The following is a 12,321-nucleotide window of genomic DNA, read 5'->3' on the forward strand; positions in this document are numbered from 1 at the left end:
GTTCCTGGATAGGCAGAATTAATATTGTCAAAATGGCCATACTACCAAAAGTGCTATACAGATTCAATGCAATTCCAATTAAAATCCCAATGATGTACCTTACAGATATAGAACAAGCAATCCTGAAATTCACCTGGAAGAATAAGAAACCCAGAATAGCTAAAGCAATCCTTAGCAGGAAGAGTGAAGCAGGAGGTATCACAATACCAGAACTTCAACTATACTACAAAGTAATAGTAACAAAAACAGCATGGTATTGGGACCAAAATAGAAAGGTAGATCAATGGTACAGAATAGAGGACAAGGACACAAACCAAAATAAATACAATTTTCTCAGACTAGACAAAGAGGCCAAAATATGCAATGGAGAAAAGATAGCCTCTTCAACAAATGGTGCTGGGAAAATTGGAAATCCATATGCAACAGAATGAAACTAAACCCATATCTCTCACCCTGCATGAAACTAAACTCAAAATGGATTAAGGACCTCGGAATCAGACCAGGCACACTTCATCTTATAGAAGAAAAAGTAGGTCCTAATCTTCAACATGTCAGCCTAGGATCACACTTCCTTTATAGGACTCCCATAGCACAAGGAATAAAAACAAGAATCAACAACTGGGATACATTCAAACTAAAAAGCTTTCTCTCAGCAAAGGAAACTATCAGTAATGTGAAGAGAGGGCCTACAGAGTGGGAGAAAATCTTTTCCACTCATACTTCAGATAGAGCACTGATTTCTAGAATCTATAAAGAACTCAAAAAACTCTACACCAAGAATACAAATAATGCAATCAACAAATGGGCTAAGGAAAAGAACAGACACTTCACAGAAGAAGATCTACAAGCAGTCAACAGATATATGAAAAAATGTTCAACATCTCTAGTAATAAGAGAAATGCAAATCCAAATTACCCTAAGATTCCATCTCACTCCAATTAGAATGGTGATTATCAAGAACACAAACAACAATAGGTGTTGGCATGGATGTGGGGAAAAAGGTACACTCATACATTGCTGGTTGGCCTGCAAATTAGTGCAGCCACTCTGGAAAGCAGTATGGAGATTCCTCAGAAAGCTTGGAATGCAACCACCATTTGACCCAGCTATCCCACTCCTTGGCCTATACCCAATGGACTTAAAATCAGCATACTACAGAGATGCCGCCACATCAATGTTCATAGCTGCTCAACTCACAATAGCCATATTTTGGAACCAACCTAGATGCCCTTCAATTGATGAATGGATAAAGAAATTGTTATATATATATATATATATATATATATATATATATATATACACACACACACACACACACAATGGAATATTACTCAGTCATAAAGAATAATAAAATGAAGACATTTGCAGGCAAATGGATGAAATTGGAGAATATCATGCTAAGTGAGATAAGCCAATCTCAAAAAACCAAAAGATGAATGATCTTGCTGATAAGCGGATTATGATACATAGTGGGAGTGGAAAGGAGGCAAGAATGGAAGAAGGATGGACTGTATAGAGGGAAAAGAGGGGTGGGAGGGGTAGGGGGAAGGGAAAAATAACAGAATGAATCAAACAACATTACCCTATGTAAATTTATGATTACACAAATGGTATGGCTTTACTCCATGTACAAACAGAAACAAAATGTATCCCATTTGTTTACAATAAAAAAAGAAAAAAACATCAACAGGCCTTTCGTATGTCACAGGAGAAGAGATCAGCAAAAATGAAGGCTAAACACTTGAGAGGTAGCTATGATACTGGCATACCCTAGGCCATGGAAAATATTGACCCATTGCCCACTGCAGAGCGACCCCATGGCCACTGCCTGATATGCTGCATATGCTCAGGAAGTCAGGAGTTCAAGGCTGGTCTCACAGGCCAACAACTGCTGTTTGATTAGTACAGATGTCATTGGGCAAATATGTGGTACAGAACCTTCCCTATGTCATTCAGTGCACAGGTGTCACCTTCATGCCAAGTCTGCTGACCATGTGACCTGCATTGGGACCCCAGCTGTTCAGCCCTGAAACATCTTGTCCCTCATCTTGGAAGTCAAATCCTAGGCCCCAGAAAGAGCTGTGGTCTGGACCAAAAAGGTCAAGACTGTTGTGAGGACCAGACAAGGCCTGAGTCTCTACCAGGGGTGGAGAAATAAGGAAGGGTTGGTTGAGTTCCCCTCATCTTCACCAACCCCAGGAGGTGTCTCCAATCAAGCTGTGCCACAAGAGTCAGTGCAAGCACAACCTACATGGAAGGGTCCAGACTCTCACAGATCTGCAGAGCCAGCAGGAGACAGGGAGCACAGAACCACAGACCTGAACAGCTTGTAGGTGACAGGGAGTGGATGCAGGAAGCTCCTGCCTCCCACCCAGGTAGAAAAGCTCTGGTTTCCACTAGGAATGCTGCTTTCCCTTCCCCACCTGCACCTGCCTCCCAGGACTCTCTCAACCATTCCTGTGAAGGATGCACAGGAGTGAGGTATTTTTAGCTGATATTCTGGAAACTGATTCCCATTGCCCCTCCACTTATGGTTGAGTCACATGGCCTGTGGCGAACTCAGTGCACACCCTTACAAAGAATGCAGGTTTCCTGGGGACAGACAAGGGTGGGAGACCAAAGAGCACATTCCCAACACAGTGGCCTGGCATCTCTACCTGACAGCTTCCTGCCATGGGAAACTATTCTCCAGGACCACTGGACTTCCAGGGAAGACAGAAAAGAAAATGTCCATTGACAGTCCAGGAAGGAGGCCCACCGGGCTCCAAAGGGTTCAGCCTTCCCACCTGTGGAGAGGAACACCTCAGGAAACTGGGTTTTCAGAAGGCACTGCACCCCATGCTCCTACAAGACGGTATTGCTGGACATCTAGGGGATGAGAGCACAGGCAGTATTTTTCATCTAGTCACTACCACCCTCCTCATGCAAGAACTGCACCGAGGAGGCTGGAAAGAGGCCAGCTAACCCTCCACACAGCCCCTGCCTGAGCATCTCATGCCCCTCCAACTCTCCTGAGGGTAACAGAGCTCCCAGGGCTTGGCCTGGAGACTGGCACCAGTGGTCCCACCCTGTGGTCTAGACATGTGAGTTGACCCTTCCTGCTCTGCACTCTCCTACCATCCACTTCAACTCCCTGCTTCCCATCAACAGCTGGAAGGCACCACATATGCTGAGGGGCTGTTGAAAAAGACAGAGGGCAGAGGGCCAGCCAGGACATGATAAGGCAGACCTTGTGCTGCAGTAGGAGCAGCTCCTGGGGAGGCCACACAGAGGCACCCAGATCACAGCATTGACCCCACGATCCATCAGTGTGCTTCCACACACACAGAACTGAGGCAGGGGTCAGAGGTGTTCATCCACCCCTGTCTACAGCAACATGGCTCATCGTGGCCAAAAGGTGAAAGCTGCTGGGTGCCCATCAGCAGGGCCACAATGTTCAGACATGGCACAGCACAGACACACCACTCATCCACCCAAGGCAGGGGATTCTCACTTCTGCCCCATGAGGAGCTCACAGGGCTGAGTGCACAGGTCAGCCATAGCATAACACTGTGTGATCCACTCGGGAAGAGAGGTCAGACTCAGAGGATAAGGGAGCAGGAAGAAGGGGCCCTGAATGTCACTGGGTAGTAGGCAAGGTCACTTGTGCAACAGAAGAGCCTGGGCAGGGACAGGGGCCCAGCACTGTATGTTCTCCATGTCTCCAAACTGAATGTTCAACATTGGAAGGGTACGAAGATCTATGTGCATACTCTACCTTCTGTACCCCAAATCTAGGTGACCGGTTCCCAGTTGAAACCGCTACTGGCCCAACTCCCCTGCAGCTAGGAGCAGCACCATCAGGTGGCCTATGGGGCTGAGGGACTGCGAGCCCTGGGAAAGCTGCTGCTTCCTGAGGAAGGAGGCAGATTTGGCCAGTACACTTGCTTTGCTCCTCGCCTTTTCTCTTCTCCTCACAGAGTTAAAGTTCAGACTCCTGAGGTGATGACCACCTTGGCTCTCAGAGAGTGTAAGCTGCCCACCACTGACTCAAAGCAAGAAGAGAGAAGCCAGGATTCCTGAAAGCTTCCTTGAGAAGAGGCACCAACCCCGACTCTGTATGTCTTTAGTGAGAAAAATTGAAAGCTCTCTCAGTGAGCCCACTAGGGTGAGAACACAGTCAGAGGAATCCAGCAGTAACCCTGCTCAGCCCCGAGATGCTGTCTGGCTACAGGGACAACCCCTCCATCTGCAGTCTGCACATCCTGCACTTCTGGTTGAGCCAACTTATCCACTGGCCTGTTCCTATGTTCTCATAGTGCACTACAGTATTGCATAATGTTGGGACTCATTCTGACATCATCACACAGACATGAAACTTAATTTCCTCCACTTCAGTCCTCAGTCCACAGCAGCACAATTCATAAGCCAAGTTATGAGCCAGTCTGTCAACAGATCAATGGATCAAGAAAACGTGGCCTATATATGCAGATACGCCTCTCTTGGCCATAGTAGAATGGAACTAGGGTATCTGCAGGTAAATGGAAGAATGTGGAGAATGCCAGGCTGAGTGGGCAATCCAGTCCCAGAGGTTCAGTCTCTTATCACCTCTCACTATATAGGAGCTTCCCCCATTGTCTTGCTCCAAGTACATTCCACATGCAGTGTTCCCACTTCCCCAGCTGGACAATATCCCTCTCCTGACTCATTTCCTCCACCACCTACTTCCTCCCTTATCTGACAGATGTTGCAGAAAGCTTCTGTGAGGAGTTACTGCTGTTTGTGATCCCCAGCTCCCCTCTTTTGAGGCAAACCTGATCAAGACATGTGTCCTGAGATTTCCAACATGATTGCATCCTGCAGACCATGGGCTGCCTCCACATTGCTCAGGAGCCAAGCTGATCCAGGATCTGGCATTGCCATTGCTGGGCCTTGAGACCCCTCGCTCTTGGTTTCCTCCTACCTCTGGTCTCTCACTGTGTCCCCTTTGTAGTTCCTCCTTGTCTTTGTCTTCTTTCTCAGGTAAGCATCACCCTTGGTGATCATCATCTCCCCTGGTGGCACCATGTTAACTCCCGCCTACAAGCCAACCCTAACTTTCCTACCACTTGTGCTCATTCTCCTGCATGTACCTTGTAATCCACTTGTACACCAGTACCTTCTTTCAGATTTATTTTCTAGAAATGAATTACTGTTATTTTACTTGTACATATTAACAAAGTTCAGTGCAATAACATGACATCTATATAATGTGCAGTGGTCAAACCAGGGTGGTCGGCATTCTGATTCCTTTAAAAACACTTTTAAAATTTTTTGATCACCACATAATAATACCACACATTTATAGGGCACAGTGTGGTATTTTATAATCTAACTAAACAAAACCCAAAGTATAAGGTAGAATTCTTGGTTTTTCCAACCCACCTCACCCTACCTAGATCTGCTTCAAACACAGCCCCCCTCTCTGGTGGAAGACACCTGCATCTCTCATGATACTCAAGACCCCAAGCCCACAGTCACCCCAACCCATGCCACAACCCAAAACTAGTCAGTTGGCAAGTCCCCACTCCACCTTCTCAGCACACCTAGAGCTCCCACTACACCCTCCCTGGGCCCCAGGAGCCCCAGGAGAGGAGCAACCTTACACATAGCAGCCAGGGTGACCCAACCAGAAGTAAATCAGACCATGCCACTCTTCTTGACATTTGTTCCCATCTTACAGGTGTGAAACAGAGACCTGCATAGGGCCAGGTTCAGTAACCCACTCCACCGTACCCAGCTAGTAATCAGAAATACCAGGATTGGGTGGGACAAACCAAACCTGCCCCATGTAACTGTGCAACCTAGCTCTGAAAGTCATCCCAGTCTAGTGGTAGGATAAGTCTTTGCAAGTGGAAGGCCCTATGTGACTACAATGTCACTCCACCACCTTTGCCAGCCAAGCTCTGGAATGTAGAGCTGAACGGATGAGGTCATCCATTACATGAATATGCTTTACCAGGGGAGAGAGGCTGGGGCAGTCCTCCTCTCCTTGGAAGAGGGCCCCTTTCTCAAGCTCCAAGACCTGGATCCCACCCAGGAGAGAAGCAATCTTGTAAGTCTACAGAGATGAGCAAGTGGGAGCTAGACATGGGGGATCAGGGGACAGTGGTGAGTGCATACAGCGAGCCAGCACCCACTCGCCAACCGCAGAACACACATGCAAGCCTGTGATGTAATTTTCTTCATCTGGGATGCCTTTCATATGCTCCACTCTCTGCCACAGCTCCATTCAGGGGATTAGAGAACAGGGGCAGACAAGAAGCTGCAGACCACAAGAATTCCTGTGAAACAGACCCCATATGCATGAAGGAGCGAGAGTTGGGCAGGCTGGGACGCTCCAGCACATGCCACTCACTCTCTGGATTGGGGACAGTGTGGGTTCAAAGTCCACTACACCCAGAAGCTTCCAGAGGATGGGTAATGAACTTCCCACCATGGAATTAAATAATGGCAGGCTGGGACATCTCAAGCCAGAGGAAGTCTGAAGAGAGCAGAGCTTTTAGGGAAACTTGCTTAGGCAATGAGCTCTCAGAATTCCAAGGGGCCTGAGGGAGCATACTTTGGAGGAACAGGAAACCCAAGTCAGCTGCACCCCAGCTTCTCCAGATTCAGATTCCAAGTCACAACTTTAAGAACAACTAGGAAGTCAAAGACCAGTTCTTTCACATCAAAACTTGGAGAGATGCTCCAGGAGAATTGCCTACTGAATTCACTAGACATCTGTGACTGCCCAGCACCAGGCATGAGTCAGAGGAGGCAGAGCAGGTAGAAGTTCCTGGGGGCTGCCACTCCAAGTAGTTTCACCGACTGTGAGGCTAAGCAGGTTATCTAAGTCTTCCTAAGTCTCTATTTCTCATGTGTAAAATGGGAACAAGGTCCAATAGATAAGTGGCACTGTGTGTTTTAGTCCTTATAGGGTCATCCTGGCTGCTGTGTGGAAGACATTGACCCCAACAGCCAGAAAGAAGGGACCTCTCCAGTCTATACACTTCCACCTTAAGGAGCTCTATGCACCACACTGACCTCCATCCCAATTCTGCCAGTAAGAACCCTGGGAGAAACTGGGCCATTGTTATCACTGAATTGCAATGCGCCAAATTTCTCTAAGTAGCCAGTACCTTACCTCCATTTAAAAAATCCTCTCCTCATACTGTAGCCATGAAAGAGGCAGAGAGGACAAGGGTAGACACATGCCAGTACAGCCTCATCACTCAGGTACTTGACCCTCATCTGACTGTGTGGACAGGCTCAGGGACATGGTGCACTTTGCAGAATCCCCATGAAGAGACGCATCTCACAACTAGAGAATGTTGAATGGAAGTCAGGCGACCCAAATTACGAATCATTTATACAAAGCAGTTGTAGTCAACTTCTACACTGCTGAGACAAAAACACTGACAAGAACAGCTTTAGAGGAGAAAAGGTTTATTTGGGGGCTCATGGTTTCAGAGGTCTCAGTCCATAGACAGTGGTCTCCTTTCCTTGGGGCTCAAGGTGAGGCAGAACATCATGGCAGCAGAGTGTGGCAGAGGGAAGTGACTGACGTGATGATCAGGAAGCAGAGAGAAAGAGACTCTACTCACCAAATACAAATATATACCCAAAGTCATGCCCCCAATGCCACCTCCCCCAGTCACACCCCACCTACCTCAGGTCATCACTCTGTTAATCCCATCAGGGGATAATGTGCTGATTGGGTCAAGGCTTTCCTAATCAATCATTTCTCCTCCAGACATTCCTGCACTGTCTCACTCATGAACTCATGAGGGACACCTCACATCCAGGCCGTAACAGGGACTTTCCATGCCTAAAACAAATACTGCTCATGCTGCTGACATCAAGGGCCCATGCCAGGTCCTGGGAATGTGAGTGTGAACAGACCAGGCAAACTCCCTGCCCTCAAGTTCATATAAATGACTCTTGCCATTCCTGAGCAAAACTTCATTGGGTTGCCTTTATTTTATTTCCTTATGTTATAGGGTAATGTTTGTTCTTATTTTTGCATTATATTCACTAAAAAGACTGTTTTCTAAATTTCTTAAAGTTGCGTGGTATAACTTGCAGGCCATTGCATTAAAAGGGGTGTATGCAGTGCAAAAGGTGAAGTTAAGGCAGATGTGGATATTTTTACCCTTGGTTGTTTGGTAGAATGTGTGAAGGGACTTTAAAATAATGCATTTTAATTTTGAAAACCTTCCTCTTTGTTTAGTCAGCACTGACCCACATTCACAAAAATCACTAGCTGAATGTGGTATTTTTTTTTTTTCTCAGAAAAAATACTTGGCTTTCTTTTCCAAGTTGCCCATGACTTTGTGATTATCAAAGGGTAGAATCAGACCTTTACATTGTTTGGCATAGCCTTTCTTGTAAGATTTCAATAGTCAGTGAAACTACTCCTGACAACAGCTCAGGATGTGTGATCTTTTGAGCTACTAAGACATGTTATCCTCCTGTACATTTGCCATGAGCACATCCTCTGTAGTTAAAATCTAAAAGCAGTTATTTTGTTAACATTCATCTTAGATCTTTAATTAAACTTTCATCCCCTCTAGCACAGACAACCACGTCAAATATGAAAGCCCTAGGAGAAACCAATCTCATTTCATAGGTTAAGAGCCTTCAATATTCTGTGAAGAAACTTAAAAACAAAACTCTTTTGAGAATTTTATAAGAGCATGTTGAATATCTAATTGTAAGTTTAGAAGCTTCACTTAATTTGATTTCAAACTCTATGATGTGAGTTAAAGCAAGAAAAATGTTTACTTCAGTGATTTGAATCAAGAACTTCTTTTTAACCAATTGAATTTTATTTTAGATTTTTTAGTGTTGTACATATGAAAATGCTTTCAGTTATCCACAGAGCTAAATGGTAAACAAGTAAAAGTGTAAGTTTCTTCATCGGATTGACAGTTGAATATGTACAAGGATAAGAATATTGAGCAAAGGGGTTTTGCTTATAAAACAGAACATATGACTATATTTGTTTTTACAGAATCATGTATTTATTTGGGGCACATCAATCCCTTGGTGTGGCCAAGCTTGGAAGTTCCATTCTCAAAAAATTGCTCACTGCCTCTACTCCATGTCAGGTAATCAATTCCATTCTCGAAAAATTGCTCACTGTCTCTACTCCATGTCAGATAATCAATTCTTCTGAGCTTCCATTGGTTATTCTGTGGTTGTGAACCAATGAGTTTGGGTTACTCTGCTAGCAAATATCTGCCATGCTTTAATACCATTTTCCTGATGAATTGAGAAAAAACTATATAAGTTATTTCAGCGCAATAGACCATTTGCAACATATAACCTTGCCACATTTGGTGAGGGGTGGTGTGTGATTAAAGAAGATTTTGGCCATTTATACATTCTTTTCACATGGTTCTTTCTGTGATCTAGAAATGGATACATGTTGCCAAGTTTACTTGCTATCTTGCCCAACAATATGAATTGAGTACATAAAATCAGTTAAATAAGTGCTTTTGGAAAGTAAGGTGAAAGAATGCAAAAACATAAATGTGCTCAGAAAAAATAATTGCATTTACTGGAATTTCATTTTTCACTTAGTCCTCTGATGCCAGATAAACACACACCAAGCTTTAAAGTATTTCACTTCAATAGCACAATACAGAATAAAGCAGGGCTTTGGAATCAGCAAGGATTCATGTTTCAGTTTTTCTTCTTACTAATTTTGATACATAAATTGTGTACATCCTTTGAGGCCCAGTTTCTATACTGGGAGCAAAAACATGGGTCTGTCTCCTTCATGTGGTGTGATAATTAAAACATGATCAAAGTTCTTAGTTCATAGTAGAGTTTCACTGAATGTGACTTTTTTTACTTTCCACAAACCTTGCAACTAAATCATATATTCCTGTTCAGCCTGCTTTCTTTTCAGCCCTTTTAAGAGTTCCAACATGCCTTTTAGTTTTAGGATTTCAGTTTATCTGTTTGTCCTTATTTATTAGAATATAATGAAGAGATCAATACTTCAGCACAAGGAACTCATTGTGCATAAATGTAGTGTTACAAAAGTTGATGCAGGCATTCCTGATGATAAATTATAAATCATTTAGAGTTATAAACCTAATTATATGTTCAGCTTAGTGTAAGTCTGAATGGGACTGTCCAGAGCTCTTAATAGATTGTCCTTTTCTTTGTATTTTCTTTGTATTTTCCTCCATCCTTTGTGGGGATAAGAAATAAAACAACTGTTTGTCTTGATTTCCACCTCATCTGAATGCCCTCTACTTGTTCCCAAATTTATTTTAATTAAATTGTGTGTAGTAGAAGGATATAGTTTTTTTTAAAAAACCCCAGAAGCACTTAGTGCTATAAAAAGTACTTTACAAGCTAACTTAACTTCAAAGTCATCCACTGAGTTACATACACAAAAAACATTGAATGCAAAGGAATAAAATGTGTTAGTTTGGTCTTCTATAAATATATTGGAAAACAAACATTAAGAGCATATTAGAAATTCCTTTAACTTACTTTGCATTGCTGAAAAAATATATATATTTCTTTTTGAAGATGATTCCTGTGTGCTTGCATGATAGCTATTAATTTATGATCATTGGAATGGATGTTCCTTTTGTTATCATTTCCACTTGAAGACACTTTGCTTTATTTTTGCTCAAATGTGTAGATTTGTTGTGGAATCTATTTATGTGGGGGCTCAGTGAAAATATTTGGACAGCTTACCTTAGTGCCAAAGCTTTAATCTCCACAGGCTTTGGATTCTGACTCAATGGTTTAACTCATTTTTAAAAACTGAGAATATATCAAGGAGCTAACACAGACTTCCAGAGAAATATTTGTTTACCCCTTTTGTCAGTATCTGCTTGAATTTTAATAATCTTTGAGTTGAAGGCATACTGGGATGACATCATACTCTCCAGCTTAGGAAGCAATGGTACACTTGTTACGGGAAGCTACTTGCAGTCAGATACACATAGCTAATTTTCCCTTCAAAGGACTTCTATGTAGCATACCATGATCTTTTTTTAAGTTCATGGTAATATGTGGCAATTTATTTCATTAAATTACAGAATAAGAAAATCAAAGTCTTGCCATCTTTGGGTAATTGGCAAATGCAGCTGAGCCTCCAATTTGGAATATATTGATAATGGTTGTTTTCATTGAACAAATGTTCTTCATTATAAAATGATAAAGGAAAGCAGTGAGGTACTTGGAATTAGGGGGCCTAGTTCTCAGACCAAAGATCAGTAGTCTGAGAATATCACACTCTAAGGCAATTAAGATGTTCAGTGACTGGTAAAGTCACCTACGAAGATGGCCCCTCCTTCCAGAGTAAAATGAATTTTTTCTTTATGTCTTTATTTTTGACTTTGTTTCTTTCTCTTTGTACAAATAAAATCAGAATACAATTAGACAGAATAAAATAATTTGAGCTTCTGGTTTGTAATTTAAGGATCCTCTTTGTTGGGAGCCTATTGATCACATGACAGTCTCTTGAGTGCAGAAATTCAGGGTCTTGATTAGGCATAATGCGTATAAAATGTGTAAACTTCAGTGAAAATCTAAGATAAAAGTGTGTATTTTTATTAACATTTTAAAACTGCTTTTTAAAAATTTGTTCTAATTAGTTATACATGACAGTAGAATACATTTTGACATATCATACATAAATGTAGTATGACTTCTCTTTCTTCTGGTTGTACATGATGCAGAATCACACTGGTCATTTAAACATATGTACACAGGATAATGTTTAATTCATTCTACTACTCTTCCTATTCTTGTGTCCCCTTCCCTCCATTCACTCATCTCTACCTAATCCAAAGTACCTCTATTCTTCCCTAGTCTCTCAACCTGTATTGTGAATTAGCATTCACATATCTGAGAAAACATTTGTCCTTTAATTTTTTGAAATTGGCTTATTCTACTTAGCATGATATTCTTTAGCTCCATTCATTTACCTGCAAATGCCATAATTTTGTTCTTCTTTAAGGCTGAGTAATATTCCATTATGTACACATGCTACATGTTTTTCTTATCCATTCAACTCTTGAGGGGCATGTAGTTTGGTTCCATAGTTTTGCTATTGTGAATTGAGCTGCTATAACCATTGACGTGGTTGCTTTTTGATGAATCTAGAAAAATATTTTCTAAATGGTAAGTAGTAAACACATTTTGAATGGTTGACTTGATTTTAATTTACATGCTATGTAGTTCTGTTTAATACCATGTTCTGTGATGATGGAAAATTCCTCTGTTATGTTCCATATGGCAGTCACTAGATACTCACTATACTTACTGAGCACTTAAGATGTGATTAAT

Source organism: Sciurus carolinensis, chromosome 12, assembly GCF_902686445.1.
Source record: "Sciurus carolinensis chromosome 12, mSciCar1.2, whole genome shotgun sequence".
Classification (NCBI taxonomy): Eukaryota; Metazoa; Chordata; class Mammalia; order Rodentia; family Sciuridae; genus Sciurus; species Sciurus carolinensis.